This window comes from Corythoichthys intestinalis, chromosome 2 (genome assembly GCF_030265065.1).
Source record: "Corythoichthys intestinalis isolate RoL2023-P3 chromosome 2, ASM3026506v1, whole genome shotgun sequence".
Taxonomy (NCBI): Eukaryota; Metazoa; Chordata; class Actinopteri; order Syngnathiformes; family Syngnathidae; genus Corythoichthys; species Corythoichthys intestinalis.
In genome coordinates this window covers 51,563,462-51,579,696 of record NC_080396.1, presented here as the reverse complement: position 1 = coordinate 51,579,696, position 16,235 = coordinate 51,563,462, and the positions used below count along the sequence as shown (strand labels likewise).

The 16,235-nt window shown below is 38.7% G+C and overlaps 1 protein-coding gene across 1 annotated transcript in view; it reads left to right on the top strand.

The window, feature by feature from the left end:
• The window catches only part of samd10b (sterile alpha motif domain containing 10b), a 76,515-nt gene that overhangs the window by 25,631 nt on the left and 34,649 nt on the right, over positions 1-16,235 (top strand). The gene's annotated exons all lie outside the window — the stretch shown is intronic.

Genomic DNA, 16,235 nt, shown 5'->3' with positions numbered 1-16,235 from the left:
TTGATTATTTGTTGCAGCCTTAGTTACAGCCCTTCTATAGAGTCATCACTGCTTCACTGTGTTCAACTGTTTGTCGACGTTTTGAATTGAAATGTGAAACACACTGACTCACTTGTTATTTCTGATTAGCTGCAATAAATTGTTAACACTGTTTTAAAATCTTTTTTACCTCGAGGAAAGTATTCACTACTGCCACCTTGCTTAACTACTGCACTATGGGTTGACACCTATCATCACAAACATAAGGTGTATAACAAGTTAGACAATGTAACCGCACTGAATGCGGTTGAGTATGAATGATATTTTTTCTACAAATGAGGTGTTGTGTATCTAAATATTTTTTTTTAAACAGAGGGGGCAAATTTAGTTTTTTTAAAGCCCTGCTACATTTGTACAAGGCCTTGGAGTAGTTGTAAGATGTATTTTGCTCCGTGAATGATCTTGTATTACGAGCAACAAACATAAACCTGACATGTGTACTGCTCAGTATCAAAATGTCCAGTCATTTGTAACATCTTACTTCAGTAGCCATAAACCACAACTACTGTGGTTTGTTTCTGATTATTACAAACGGATGGCTGAACGAACGTGACACATTTAGACTGTTTTCCTTTTTAATGAGTTTTGTCATTTCCTCTCCACCATTGCCATCTGCCCTGAGAACATGAAAGCCCCAAACACAATATGTCCTCAGCCTCATCCTTGGCCAGATGACTTTCAGCCTTCAAGTTTCAAGGAGAGCACTCGGCATCTGCCACTTTGCCCCATTTGCAATCTTTCCATTAGAGCCTGCTAAACAAACAGTCTAATTAAGTGTGGCCTTGTGTGATAGGGTGGGCTTGGAGCTTCCCACTCTTTGTTAATAGGTTGGCCTTTTTCTCCTACTAAGTACTGGGGTCACTGCAGTCTGTTCTGCAGATTGCCCATTAAACCAAATGGTTATTGGCTCCTGCTTTAGTTCTCATGACTCAGGGAGCACAGGTCACATTCATGGACTTGAAAAGCAATTGCAAGTGCCTCTCAAAGCCTTAACAGTATGATATGTGGTGGTTGTGATGGGTGTGTGAGACAGTTGAGAACTATCTTTCTTTCTGCTCCTCCTGTAACTGCCAAGTGCTAACCATTTTTAAGTTGTGCAGCCTTTGTGTTACCAACCATCGGTTACGTTTCTCGCCTTCTCTTAAACGCTGCGGCAGCAATCCACAATGACTGCGTTTCGGATTAGTCTCGCGTTTTGACGGCGACTGTAAATCCGGAAAGCAAAGACGCAAGGTTTCGATTGTGGGCTCCAAAGTGGAACGATTCGATTGTGGCGCGTGCTCCGCAGCCGTATAAGCAGAAACTACAGCAAAAGCTCTTGCTGCAATGACATCACCATACTCTGCACTTTATATTAGGAATGCACAGTCGCCCCTAATGGTGGCCCCCTCTTCTTGTGTATCGTGCATTGACATTTGGTCCCATTTTTAGTACAGTGGCACCTCAAGATATGAAAGCTTTGGTACACCAAAAGTGTTAGTTTTTAGTATTTCTTAGCTTTTCTTGGTTCAATTTTATGAAACGTTATTTAGCGTATGAAAGATGATACGTACTATTGAGGATACATAATCCCTGCGCACATGAAATTTTAAAAGTCGCACCATTATTGTATTGTCCTAGCCAAGACATTGTTTTCAGGCTAAGCTAGACAGTGAGCTGAAGTCCGACAGCTAATGCCAGAAGTCTATGTTTTGCTGCTTATATTGAGCTGTTCCTGACATCAACGCTTTGCAGAGTAAAACTAAAAAATGAAATAACTCGGTATCGTCCTCACTGACAGGTATATTCACAGCAAAGTAAATCCGCATAGTTGATGGTGTGAATTTTGAATTACTTAATAAATTAAACATTATTAGGGGGGGGTTGAATGAGTACAGTCCTCATTGGGTCTTTCACATGTACAGAAAACCCTTCATTTTATTGGTTCTATTTTTCTAAACAAGTGTATCTTGAAAAATAAACAACTTTGTACGTATGAATTTTCACTGTCCAGCCCTTTTTACCTTTTGTGAATGTTCCTCCGTTTATGTCCCCTTTTCCTTGGTTGGACTATGAGCAAAGTCCATGGCTCTATGTACCCTGTATATGATAATGCCCCTTTGCCTGTCTGCACCCTTCTGACCTGATTTTGCAGAAAGCCACTGAGATATGTGGCTGCTGTCCCTTATTCTTAGATTAGTAGGGATTTGTCCCATAAGAGTGAGAGATAGAGGCATGTGCCTGAATGCTACACAGGGGCGAAACAAAGGAAAAATCCTGATGCAATCTTTGAAGTTAAGGCAAGACTTTTAACATTTTAATTTAAAATAAGTAACCATCACGGTCTTAAAATCAATCCATTTCAAATCACTTGCTCTTTACTTTTACTTAAAAACAATCCATTGTCATCACTTGCTCTTTTCTTCCAGCCGGTCTGTTATGAATTTCATACAGTTAAATTTAGTTGGATTTAGCTGGAAATGATAGCTGTTAAAGTGACTGTTTGATGAAAATGTTGTTGTAAGAGGTAGCTGAGGTCACTGAGCTCTGTCAGAGTAACAGGGGTGGACTGTAGGCTGCCAAACCAAAATTGTGGTCTCGCCCTACATTTCAGGTCATTAGTGTGCTGCAGGAGAACACATACAGACACATGCATACATATACTCAAGCACAATGTATAACTCAACGTTATGAATATATTTACACTGCAGGGCTGCCTTCGGCTGAGATTGGGACAACCTGACACTTGTAATGCCCATATATTCAATTATGTTAAATTAATTTAATTCAAAATGCATACACAGAGATGGGTTTATTCTTAAACTGATGAAAGAGTTGCAAGCCTCAATAAAAATACTAGGGATGTCCTCAATCCGATGACGTGGTCTGAAATCGGGCCGGGTGAAAAAGATCAGATCAGGTTTTTAATTTTAAAAAATAAAATAAAATAATATATATGTACAGTGGTACCTCGACATACGATCGGTTCGACACATCTTTTCGACATCCGACGTAAAATCTGACTCGCCATTTGTTTCTACATCCGATGACATGCTTGAAATATGACGATTTATGACTGCGTCGCAGTTTTTTTCTTTTCGCGCAAGAAGGACGCATGGCGGATTTTCTAGTGAGAGAAATTAACATGGCTTCCAACAATGTTAGTGCAGGTGGAGGATAAAGGAAACAGGTGATGCTTACCATTGTTATGAAGATGGAAATGATAGGAAAATATGAGCGTGGTGTCCACGTCCGTGAACTGGCTGACAATACGGCTGTAGAATGTCGACGATCTCGGTAGTCTTCCTCCGTTTGCCAGTCTTTTTAAGTTCAGGTGACAATTATTGTTATTGTAACATCGCCAAAGAAATCGTCAGCTTCGTCAGATTTTTAATCATTTATTTCAGAACTTGTCCAACACAAAACGCCTACTGTCCCCCGCAGCTGACACCCAACATCAGAACACGAAAAGTGAAAGTAAAAACTCTAAATGCACTCTCCTTCACTCTGTCGTCAGCTGGGCGGTGCGTTTAGCTACACCACGCAAAATACATCCGCCGCATTAGACCCCGATTCATTACATTATTTATTACAGGTATTGTTATTACAAATTTTATTATCAAGATTTTTATTCATAATTTACTTGTTTTGCACTTTGTAATTGCGATTTACAATAGTAACAATGGTAAATGGAGAGTACTTAGCGCTTTATCTACATTGTTACAATGCCAAAAGTGCTTTACATTAGCACACATTTACCCTTTCACGCACACATTCACACACCAATGGTGCTGCTGCCATGCAAGACGCTGCCAACCAATTGGGGGCAAGTTAGGGTTCAGTGCCTTGCCCAAGGGCAGTTCAACAGTGGGCAGTCATAGCCGGGAATCGAACCGCTGACCTTTCAGACCCGAGACAACTACCAACTGCGCCACGGCCGCCCACCACGCAGTATTTATTAAGGATTTAGTGTAGGTTTTCGAGCTGTGGATTGAATTAATGGAATTATAATATATTCTCATGGGAATATCCTCCTCGACATACGACCATTTCGACTTACAATCAAGGTCCCGGAATTAATTAAGTTTGTATGTAGCGGTACCACTGTATATGTATACAGTATATCGTGAGGATAAGTGGCTCGGAATCAGTCAATCAATCAGTCAATCAATCAATGAATATTTTCATGCACTGAGTACAACTGTAATATATATATTTATATTTTTTTTCAGGGCTGAAAATTATCAAAATATTCCAGAAATACGATGGCATTGCCAAAAGAAACAAAAGTATATACCTTTTATACTGTGCAACACTCCCGGAAAAAGTGGAACTGTAACATGTTTGGAACTTTTGTTAAAAAGAGTTTTTTTTTTTCGGGATCGGATCGGGACTGTATCGGCAGATTCCCAAAACCAGGTGACCGATTCGGGTGCAAAAATATGCGATCGGGACATCTCTTCAAAATACAGTAAGTATACAAATTAAGTGGGATAAGTTTGTAATTTGTTTTGCTGAAAGTTAAATACTTAAAAGCATGATGTAAAACTCTTAAAGTCCAAAATGAAAGTCCTAGGTGAATTAGAATATACAAATGTGCTGTGATGTCTTCACAAACAACAGGTGGATTGGTGTGGCGTCTGTAACTGTGCAGACTCTGTATCCGTCTGTTGTTGTACAAAACGAGCTTAGCCGAAAGGCGAAGCTCTCTTTTTTTACTGGTCGATCTACGTTTCTACCCTCAAATATGGTGAAGAGTTGTGGGTCGTGAGTCGTGACCGAAAGAAAAAGATCCCGGAAACAACCGGCCAAAACTAGGTTGCAATGTAAGAGCCATTCTTGTATCTTGTATGTATGTAACATTCCAAAATCCCCACCTAGAGGAAATGAGTTACATGTCGTAAAACACTCAAAACCTACTGGTCTGCAATGCAAATAGGGAAATCGCTTAGGTGAATCTATAAATCAACTAACTTGACAGATTTTTCAATATTCACTTTTATTGAAGTGGATGTTCACAAAGTTTTATACCGGTAAGTTAACTGTTCTGCAAACATATGAATGGAGGAACTTGATGAGATGTCACCTGATTTGAAGGAAATGTGTCTTCACTCTTGTGGATGTGGAATAAAGAAGTTCCCTATGGATCTTTTGGCCTTGAAAAAGAAGCTCCTTTCAGCACTTTGCGTCTATTGATGTGTGCATTCGCTTGCAAGTGTGCAGAAACGGTACAAATTAGGTTGGATTGCTTGATCTATTTCTTTTAAGCAGCTGTCTTTTTATAAACTGACAGTGTGACCTCAGATGCTCAAGTCGACGAGGATGTAGTGGTCTATTCGACTGAACTGCTGGGATAAATAGGCTGCGTGGTTGTCCTGCAGACAACATGGTAATTAAGTCATGAGAGACAGAACCACTTTGTATTGAAATATATCTCCCACTACTCTTTATTCATTTGTCATATTGTTGTACTATAATAAGGGTGTTTTGGTCACTTCAAAAGTCTGAAGAATAAAGCGCCGCATATAAAGAGAAAATAATACTGATCCCACTAACACATAACTATGTCTAGTAGTCTTTACACTGGTGTGAGCGTTTTGGAAATTACTAAGCTGTACCTAGCTGATGATATGACCTTGAAATAAAAAGTAACCTGTTAACTACTATGTCTTGAATGTAAACAGTGAAACTACAGAAGCTGCTAAGTAAAAAGAAGCAAAAAGCTAGGTTTTTTTGTTGTTGTTTTTTTTTTTTAAGGGAAAAAAGTTATCAGTCTGACCCAAAACCTTTATCTATTGATTTTTATCACTAACTATACACAAGAACATCGCCTAGAGTTCCACAAGGAGGTATGTGAAGCGTTGCTCTTTCAAAGTCACCTTAGTCTTATTCTGTGCTGTTACCTTTTTGTGCACTAAGTAAAACTATTGGACAGTTTTTAGCAAACCTTTTATGGCTTTTTCAATGCCACACTTCTTTTTTTTTTTTTTCTCTTAAAAAGCTTTCTTTTGCCAGTGGCGATGCTGCATTTCTCCGCTCACCTGTCTCAGCAGTGTTGCCTCTCATTAGCTGTTTGGCCCGGTGCAGCAAATTCTGCATCTCTTCCCTCTCTTTTTTCTTTCAGTCTGTCTGTTGCCTCCCCTCTGGGAAAGATTAGAGCCACTTGCATCAAATCACTCAGGAGCACAACAAACTCAGACTACTTCAAAGCTCCAAGTTGTATTCCGCGGTCACCACCACATCCACCAAAGCTGCTTTTTCCATCTATGCGTCTTATATGAAATGAATGAAATGAACTCTGTTTGTTAGTTTCACTGGGCCATTCTATATCACTTCAAACTCATTGGCACATTATCCATTTATCCTCACTGTCGTCTTTTAGCCTGCTTTTGTGAGGGAACTTTGTAATGTTTTAGATGTTCGCAATTCCCCTATGCTAAATTTAATTGCCGAAGTTGCTGGTGTGTTGGATTGTTAATTCTTGGACTAAATGGTTATTAATTTATTGCACAGTAGAATTTGTGGAAGCATAGTAGTGGCAAACACTACAAACTCTATAACATGAATGACCACCAAAACTACCCCAAAGCAAAGTTTTAAATTTAATGCCTTAGAATGTAAAGCAATGATTTTGTAATGTAACAAAATTGTAGATAGAATAGCAACCCGACAGAGTGCATAAACCTCAGTCAAAGATGAACAATCCAGAATGAGATTACAACCAAGTTTTTACCTATTTTATCACTACAACTCCCATTCAACAAAATCTCACAAATGTATTCATTTTTTGATGTCTGTTTGCAACCGACTTGGTGATCAATAATCATTGTTTTTGTGCAAACCTGTGTGTGTGCACTGCTACATTTAGTGCTATTGACTGGACGTTGATTTTTTTTTTTGTCTTTTTTTTTTTAAGACAAGCTACATCACTTAAACATTTTTTCTCATTTGTCAACAAGGTCTGTGACACTTATGCATCAATGGCATGGCGTGCTTGTGTTATAGGCATTTGCTAAGGACACTCAATATGGTATTGATTGGTGCACCCCACTGGTTGCCATTCACTCAGCAGGCCACAGCATTAGCACTCCAAATTGATTTGTAGACTACATGTGACTAAACCCTATAAAGTGAAGCCCATGAAAGTGGGGGATTTCTAAAACAGTCACTTGTTCCTCCCCAGTTCAAGTGCCACAGATGAGCAACGGCTTTGGACTAAAAATTTTGAATCACACAATCGTGTAAATTAGTCCTTTTCCAATGGTCACCAGACTGAGTGTGATGGATACCTGGCAGGCTATTGCTGAAGGTATTTGTTCTCTAACTTATCGTCACAATTTTTTTTTTAAGTTTCCTAAAACACAGCGAATACAGTATATTGTATCATTTTATTTGAAAGTTGAACAATAATAGGCAATTTTTTGGTATCAAGAATGAATATAATCTGTGTGACTGATGAATGAAAATCATACCACGGTTGCGAATGGTGCTTGTCAGAACTATTCAACAAACTGAGTTTGCTTGACCTTTAAAAAATTGGTGTTAACAGTTGTATGTGCCGCTTCATGCAACCTTCTAATGTAATTTTCCCTCATTACATGCTCCATCTGAGGCTAATTTGGATGGATATGACAAATGTGAAGATTTAACATGGATTATAGGTCATGCAGTATATGCATTGGGTCATATAACAGCTATTCAAGTGATTACTTTGAAAGTCTCAAAAAGAATTGGGCAAATTGGGAGCGAAAGGTTATACTTATTACAGATTCACTTAAGGCCGAATTGACCATTGCTGCATGCACATACAAGATCACTAGAGTTTAGAATAATTGAATTACGCGATAGTGGGCTTGTTTCCTCAGCTCTGAATCAGGCTGTAATTAAGAATCTGATATAAATTGTTTATCAGCCAAAGTCAATACGGTCTACTAAATTAGAAAGACTGCATGACAGACACACCTAAAGGTGCCATAACAGTTTTGTGATAACCTTTGGTGCCATTTTACATGTTTACCATGGCAATCTGTGTTGAAAGTGCCCAGAATGTCTTATTTCAAGCTAATTTTTTGGTCCATTTTGCCTGCCTGTGCAAACAGCCCAACGCCGAATAATATGTGGCTAACTGGATCTTATTAATATTAAAATTTGGAGACTGCTAATTTATTTTTACACAGTGCGGTAGTTTCGACCTTAGTAGTATTAGTCCTAATAGAAAAATGATGACTGCAAAGTTTCTCATCAGAGAATTTGCTTCAAAACTTTTGTTTCCGCATTATTCAATTTATTTAATCATTCAGATCTAGCACACACCAACAACTGAATGCATGCATTTGATGACTCGTGACTTCAAAGATATTGGAATAGTTCGTTTAGTGAGCGGAGCGAGTGGGTTTTTGTGATTCAAGTTGAAAGTCACTGGATCTGTGGATCATGTAATAATCTATAAAATTTTCCGGTTTTCCTCCTCTGCTGTAGATGACCAAATTAATTAAAACACAAATACCAAACTCACCTCAGTTCACTACCTCACTGTGCATCGTGAGACAGAATTGCCGTGTGAATGCAGAAAATATCCTTCATCCATACACTTGCTTGTAGGGTCCGGGTAACTTCATTTAAACCCATTGGTCCAAACCAAAGCAGAAGAGAATTATACAGATGTGGGGTTATTGGAATTTTCATACAGTCTTTGTGAGTCATATTCACGTATGCATGAGCCTGCCAGCTTTGACTAACACACTCATTCATACATAGATTTAGTTGGCATTTTCTCGCCTCTGTCCTGATGAGAGTTGGGGTGCTGTTAGCTTTTATCAGCATGCATTGTGATTGCCCATACATGCCTGGCCCATTGACAGTGATAGCTTGTGAAAAGTAAACCTCAGACTCAGCCTCCACAACATTGTCTCGTGTCAGAGTGGAAAATGGACTGTGATGCATCATGGGTAAAAGCCTGTGTTCTGGGTTTTATATTTATCCTGCTGCACGCTCCGTAAATTGAGTAATTTCATGGCTCATTCCAAGGGTTAGCACCAGGTATTCAAGAGTGGAGGAATCACAGATAACCCCTTGCTTTGCCTCTAACATATTAGAGCACAAACAAATAATAACATTTGCAGTGGTACTTGTTCAGAGCTGGTAAAATTTCTCTGTTGAATACTGTACTTTTGAATCTGCTTTAGTGTATTCTGCAGGCTTGAATTCACCTCTTGATGGGGTTTCACTCCTTTTCAGGTCACACTGGATTGAGGATGAGATGAAGTTGATGCCTGTATTATACAACTAAAAGGGTGGTAAATGCCCTCCTCCACCGATGCCTGAAATAAAGTGCATTATCCAACTCTATCCTTTAGAGTGCCTGTGATACGATAAAAAAATCTTAAATGCAGGGGCATAAACTACCGTGTGTAATATGAAATAAACATGCGTTCTTGTGTCACAGGCATTTTAAGCTTTACCGATATCAAGTTCATGCAAAAATCTGACAAAAAATTATACCCACCTATGTTTTTCTCTGGAGTCAAATGAGTAATGTTAATCGAGTGTGAGATATGACTCGGAACGACCCTCTACCATGCTGTGCCAAACTGCTTGATTACCTTAAGTGAAGAAATACCGTTGAGATTTGGCTGCCACTGCACACGGAAGATATGCCAAGAGCAGTTGATATGAGGTTACACTTCACTGGGCGGAGGTGCTTTGACCTCTCCATCGTCTGCACACGCATCCAGACACACACTCACGCTAACACCTGTCTATGACTTTGCCCTTTAATTTCAGGGCTCTTTACATTCAGCTTTGCTCTCTGTTTCTTGCAGCACTGTTTTGATTTTGTTGCAAGGCTTTCAAAAAATGAAATCACACATGCAATTACAAATTTCTACATTGTGCTTAATCAGTTTAATTATCACGGCTTGAGCTTGTATCACTTTTTCCCACCTCTCATTGAGCGATGTGGCTATAACCAACTGAAGTAGACCATCATGGAAACAATTCCAGTTGGCAATTCTTTGGTGCACAAAAAGCTAAATAGCATTTCACATCTCCCAACACGGCACAACAGAAAATGGATTGAATTTTAATGTACAGTACTGTACAATACACTAGGATTGTTTATTTATTTTAAATCAAACTACATAAACATGTTGCGATGGTCAAAAAGGAAGTGAATGTTTATCAAAGAGGAAACAGTCAAGAATACTTTATGTATGGAGTTTGAATTTTGGGGCGCTGTTGACTAGGGATGGGAATTGATACGGTTTTTACGATTCCAATTCCATTATCGATATTGCTTAACGATTCGATTCTTTATCGATTCTAATTTGGGGGAAAAGAAGAACAAACATTTTGATTGGCATCGAGTTTGTTTAATCAGAAGTCACAAACTTACAAACTCACAATGAGGTCAAAAGAGGCCCAAAGCCTCAATGTAACTGTGGCAGTAAGTGGCAAATGCAAAAGAATGTGTAACATTTCACTGAAACATTTTTCTAATAGAAATAAAAAATATTGGTATGCATTGGCATATAGGTTGTTGTTCTGCCTTTGGCAATATGTGTTAAAGCAGGGGTCCCCAAACTTTTTCCTGTGAGGGCCACATAACTTTTCCCTTCTCTGATGAGGGGCCGGGGTCAGTTTGTAACAGAAAAAGTGTGATGATTGCAGGAGTGCCTAAATGTAAAAAAATACTGTTTTTCAGAAAGCCACAATCAAATAACCCTTTCTGGATTCTTCACGGAACAAAAGTAAATAAAATAAAAAAAATAATATAATATAATAATAATAAATAATGATAACACTATTAATTAAATAGATAATAACCAAATAACCCTCTCTGAGTTCCTCACAGAAAAAGACCAGGAAATAAATAACACTATTTAGAAAAAAAAATGTTTCAAAATGCTCTCTGGTATTGTTTAGGGGGCCGGACCAAATGTGAAGGCGGGCCTTATCCGACCCGCGGGCTGTAGTTTGGGGACCCATGTGTTAAAGTGTATTATTTACCATTATATTGAAACGCATGTCTTTTAGTTTTTATGGTGCTTTCATGCTCAAGTGGGGGCGCCTTTGCGCTTCCTCACGCGAAGAAGAAGGTGCTCACGTGAAGAAGAGGGTGCTTACACGCAAAGAAGAAGTGCCGCATCCAAGCGAGTGAGCGAGTTAATAAGAGAGGGAAACACTGCTACGAGCCTACGTTCTTTGTTAATGTTTGTAAAATATCTACAGAGGCAATACCTGTATGTATCATCTTTTGTGTTGTTGTTGTATGTTTCCACTCGCGATCGGACAATTAAATCCAGTTGTGTAGTGGTTTGAACGATGTGCTAATGCTAGCGAACGCATGCTAACCATTTGTGTTATTGTATTAGCAGCTAATCATCACTGATTTACGTTGCTGCAAACCTGTTTGTTATTGGGGACGAAATTGATTTGTTTCATTTCTTTTTTTAGTTTCACTCTTCAAGTGATGGTGTCATAACGATGGCCGAATTAACTCAGCATATTATACCAACGTCTTCTGCATTGTCATTTGGGAGTTTAGCCCGCTGTATAGCCAGGACTGAGACTTAGCGTCTCGGTGAGGACAGTACAGTCGTATTTCCTCCCGACGCAGTTATCTCCACCTTGCAATGACTGCAAGTCTCTTTGTTGTAATTTTTCCTCTTGAAGTGAAGACACACTTTCGAGCGTTTGAACCTACGTGCTGTCATTGTTATGTTTACGGCTGCAATGCTCGTGCTAAACCATCGTAACCTTTTTATTTTCACCCTCTTTCCTGGTGAAGTGTAGCCAAACTTTGGAGCGAGTGGTTCTTGGCGCCATGCTAGTTTGATGCGTCTGGACAACAAGACATGTCACGACACAATATGCGTCTTTAGGAATCATTAAAGGGATTGTTAAGGCTTTTTCATTGTGATGTTGAGGCCTCGAAACACTAGGAACCGGTTCAGAATTGGAATCGGATTTCGATTCCCATCCCTACTGTTGACTTGTAATTGTTCTGTTTTAACAAGGGCTGGGGTAAAAAAGTAAAAACTATTTCCAAAAATCCGAAAGCTATTACGGCTCCCAATACTTGTTGATGCTTTGACACAGAACAGGCTGCCTTATGCTTTATCCTCCTCTCCTCCATCAGCCATTTTTCATTCCATGACACCTCCCTTCTGGAAGTGGTTAAGGGCTCGTTGTCAAGGGCAGCAGGAGATAATTCAACACCAGTTAGTGACAAACAGGACAAAGCGTTTTTGGCAGTTGTCCAAGCTAATCAAGTACTGAGTGTTTGGACAGAAAGGTGACAGATGACTCATGATGCTGACCAATGAAGACTAATCACCCCTGAGACATAACTGGCTGATACTTCAGTTGTAGTCTTAGCCAAGTGTACTGCCCTGTTGCACAGTGCCAACTATGTTCATGAGTTTTTTTGCAGTTATATTTGTGTATTTTTTAATCCACTTCTCTTAGAAACAATAGCTTTCAACTGAAGACTTTTACATTAAAGCAAGAGATAAACAGATTATGTGGTGGTCCAGGTCAAATGTCAGATGGGTATGTACATTTTCATTTGCATTGCTTGACATGGGGTGGGTTTTGACCAATTAAAGCTTTCAGCATAAATCAAGCATTACTTAACTCATTTGCTCCCAAAAACGTATAAACACGTTCTGTTTTTAATTGTTTCAGTGTCCCAAAGACGTATTTATACGTCTTTTACGTTTTTTTTTTTTTTCTTTCAAAAAAGACCTCTCTGGGTCATGATTCAATTTAGCTCCAAAGCACAAAGCTGAAAATCCATTTTAAAGCAATAAAACATTGGAGGGCAGTAGCGCATTTGGTAAGACCCGCAACCCCATTCAACGGCAACGAACGGCCAAGCCGCAGAGAGGGGGGATGAAGCTGCACGGCCGGGCGCAAGCGGAAGACGACCGAATGGATGCCAGGCGGCGGACGGCCAAGCAGAACAACCGTTAAGACGCCCTGGATGCCAGGCGCTGGACGAACGAGAAGAACGACCGGGACCACTAGATGCCTTTTGAGTCGGTGCTGATCGCGAGCAGAGCCCGCAGAGACAAAAAAAAAAAAATCATCTTTATGGGACAGACGGCGATGAGAGAAAAGTTAAACCGGCTGTCGCGGCCAGAACAGCGTCATCTTTCAGTTAGTTATGTGTAAATAAATTGTTACTTTGCTATCAAAAGCTCTATTTGTCTTGTTGTTTATCTTATTTTGTTAAAGGAAAACATTATTCAGATGTTTGGGATGTAACTAAAGCAAAAAATAGCTGTGTATATGTTATGTTTGAAATGTATGCTTTCACAAAAAGCTCAATTTCTCCGTTTGTTCATCAGAAATTTGAAAATTGCTCAAACTAAGCTATTTTCTAATGTTGATTTCTAAAGAATGGAAAAAGATATGAACTAACTTTTTTTTCTGCTGAAAGAAGAGAGTCTAATCTTTCTTTTGGTGGGTTCCATGTTTATATAGCAATAGAACAGAATTTTCTGTGGGCCTTGCAAAATCAGTCAAAATCCAGTAAAACGGCCGGGAGCGAAGGGCCTTGCTCGGGTGAAAATGGCTGGGAGTGAATAAGTTAATTGTTCTGAAAATTATTCTGAATTTTAAATAACTATATCCTTGCTCATCTATGCCAATTATGTATGGTGACCAGCAGAGCAATTAAATGCTCTTCCATTAAATAGCGGAATGTTTATCTTTTTTTTTTTTTTTTTTTTTTTTTTTTTTTGTGATGGTAAAGGTTGCTATATTTGCTGAGCAGAAAAACTCATGGCTTCCTGCAAATCAATTTTTCTCTAAATTGGGACAAACTCATTATTGAAGTATCTATCCATGTTGTGACATGTGGTGTACTGTAAGAGTTTTGTCAAGAAATTAGGTGCAATGGCTCAATTTGAAGTTATGGGTGGTGTTTGGAAATTGCATGTACTGTATAACTCCTGACTGATTTTAAGCACATATAGAAAAAAACAAATTCCATAGCTCAAATTACTCTAAGTGAAGCTGGAAGGTATAGATTTGTCTTTAGTCTCTAGAACCACTTTCATGAGGTTAAGTCCAACAAGCCCATTATAGCTTGCAGTGTGAGCGCGTTATCTTCTTTTTATGACTTTTGGAGCTTACAAGGTTTGGTGAAAGGGCAATGAGTGAGACATCAGCAGAACATGGCTGAAATTATGCTGCACTTCTTCATCTTAAAAGTGAAGTGTCTGTGGAACAATTGATAACTCTAACACTTTGTTAAAGAACTTGTGTAGTTATTCATTTATACTTTGTCTTCCAAAAAGGCTATCACCAAAATACAGTCTATTGTAAATGTGAATATGATAATGATCATCTGGTATTCTTCCTCATCAGTCCCAGTTTAGTTGCTTCTTTCGTCTCTTCCTCTGTAATTGGCAGGTATTTAGGCTTACAAGGCACTTCAACTTCCCACATTCCCTCTCCTGTCTGCTCCGCCGCAGTCTGACTGGCAGCAATTACATTGGTCTGTCCCAATGACCCAAAAGACCTGCCAGCTGGAAAAAGGCAAAAAGAAATTCTGTAGGGTAACCAGTGAAAGGCATATAAAATTACAGTAGCAGTATTGTATAGGTAGCTAAAACGTGGCAATCACGTCAGTAATTCCTGAGGGCTCTTACTCCTGTTTTCATCTCCGCTTTATTTTTGTTCTGCCTCTATCATGGCAATGCAAGTGCTGTTGGGTGACTGAACAAACTTCTGAATTCAGATAACACGGCAGGTATCAATAGGAGAGTGAAAAATACTCCTGAAAGACGTGCTCCTTTGTTCCTTGATAGAATTGCTCATCTGCTCATTTTTCTTTTGCGTGTCTTTTTGACAGTTTAGTAAACCGAGGTTGTCGTCCTTTTTTTGTTGTTGCTGTGATTAATGGAGAGTTGGGTAAATGGAACATAAGCCACAAAAGTACTTGGCGTAAAGCAGTATAAAGCAAAGACATAAAGTCATGACATAGCAGGACAGGTGTATTCAAGTGTAAACAGTTTGGTTGTTTTTGGATTTCTTAATGTTTTTGTATTTGAGACTTTATTTCAAATAGAGACAGTAATTCTTATACAATATAGAGCTTCAATGGCATTTTTTATTTTTAGGTGTTATTTAGAGAAGGCAGTTGAAAATACATACTCAACGACTGAATGCCCCCCTGTCAGCAGACAAAGTAAAACAGATCCAAAAAATAACAATACAAATGCAGTACATTTACAAACTATACTGTGCAATATATTTGTAGATAGACAATTCATTACACTGCATTATAGCACAGTGGAACAAAAAGTTGAAAACAGGCTGAAAAAGTCATAGGGAAAAAAAGATAAGATTATCATATTCTGTAAAGTAATCAATACAAATTTTACTTTTTTGCAAAGTGTGCCAGTTGTTCAGGTCAGAAATTTGAAAATGAGATTACAAAGTGTGGAATTTGTTACCAAATAGGTCAATAAAACTCTTTTTGTTTTATACATGGTGAGCAGAGAAGATTGGTTTTGTGGACAAAGTGTGTTTTTCAGATAAACCACTGGTAAGCCAATAAATTTGCCTGCGTGAGTGAAGAGAGGGCGACTAACCGGGGAGTTAATTTTGGAGTTACAAATAAAATGGCAGCATCATAAATGGTGTCTACCTTAAGGAGGTTTTTGAAGCGTATGTACTGTAGTAGTATGCGTCATAATTTAATATTGGAAAGGATAGTCATGAGATGAAGTTTAGCATAACGCGTTAATGAGAATTTACTCCGGGAGAAAGATCTTATGGATGGTTTAGAACACCGAGAAGTGTTAATGCATGTTTCAAATTTAAGTGAGAGAGATTCGCAGGTATTTGTAGCAAGTGACAAATTCAAAAGCAGAACCGGAGTGCTGAATTGCATAAAATATTGTAGGTTTCTGTTGAAGGTCACACTTTTTTTCATGTTTTGCTCAAGTTGTTTTATAATAATGTGGAATGAAAAGAACATTTTGAATGCCAGTAAAGCTCATATAGAGCCAAGGGCTGTGTGGTGGAGTTAAATTAGGGTTTTGTTTTTTTACGTGAAAATGTTCTTGAAAATGTTCGTCACTTACCAATTGCATGAGTTATATGGTAGATCTAAATCTTCGGTTGATAGATAATGGATCAAGTATAGAGCTGTGTGGTAACCCTTTAACAAACCCAAGACTAACAAAATCAAATGCAATGAT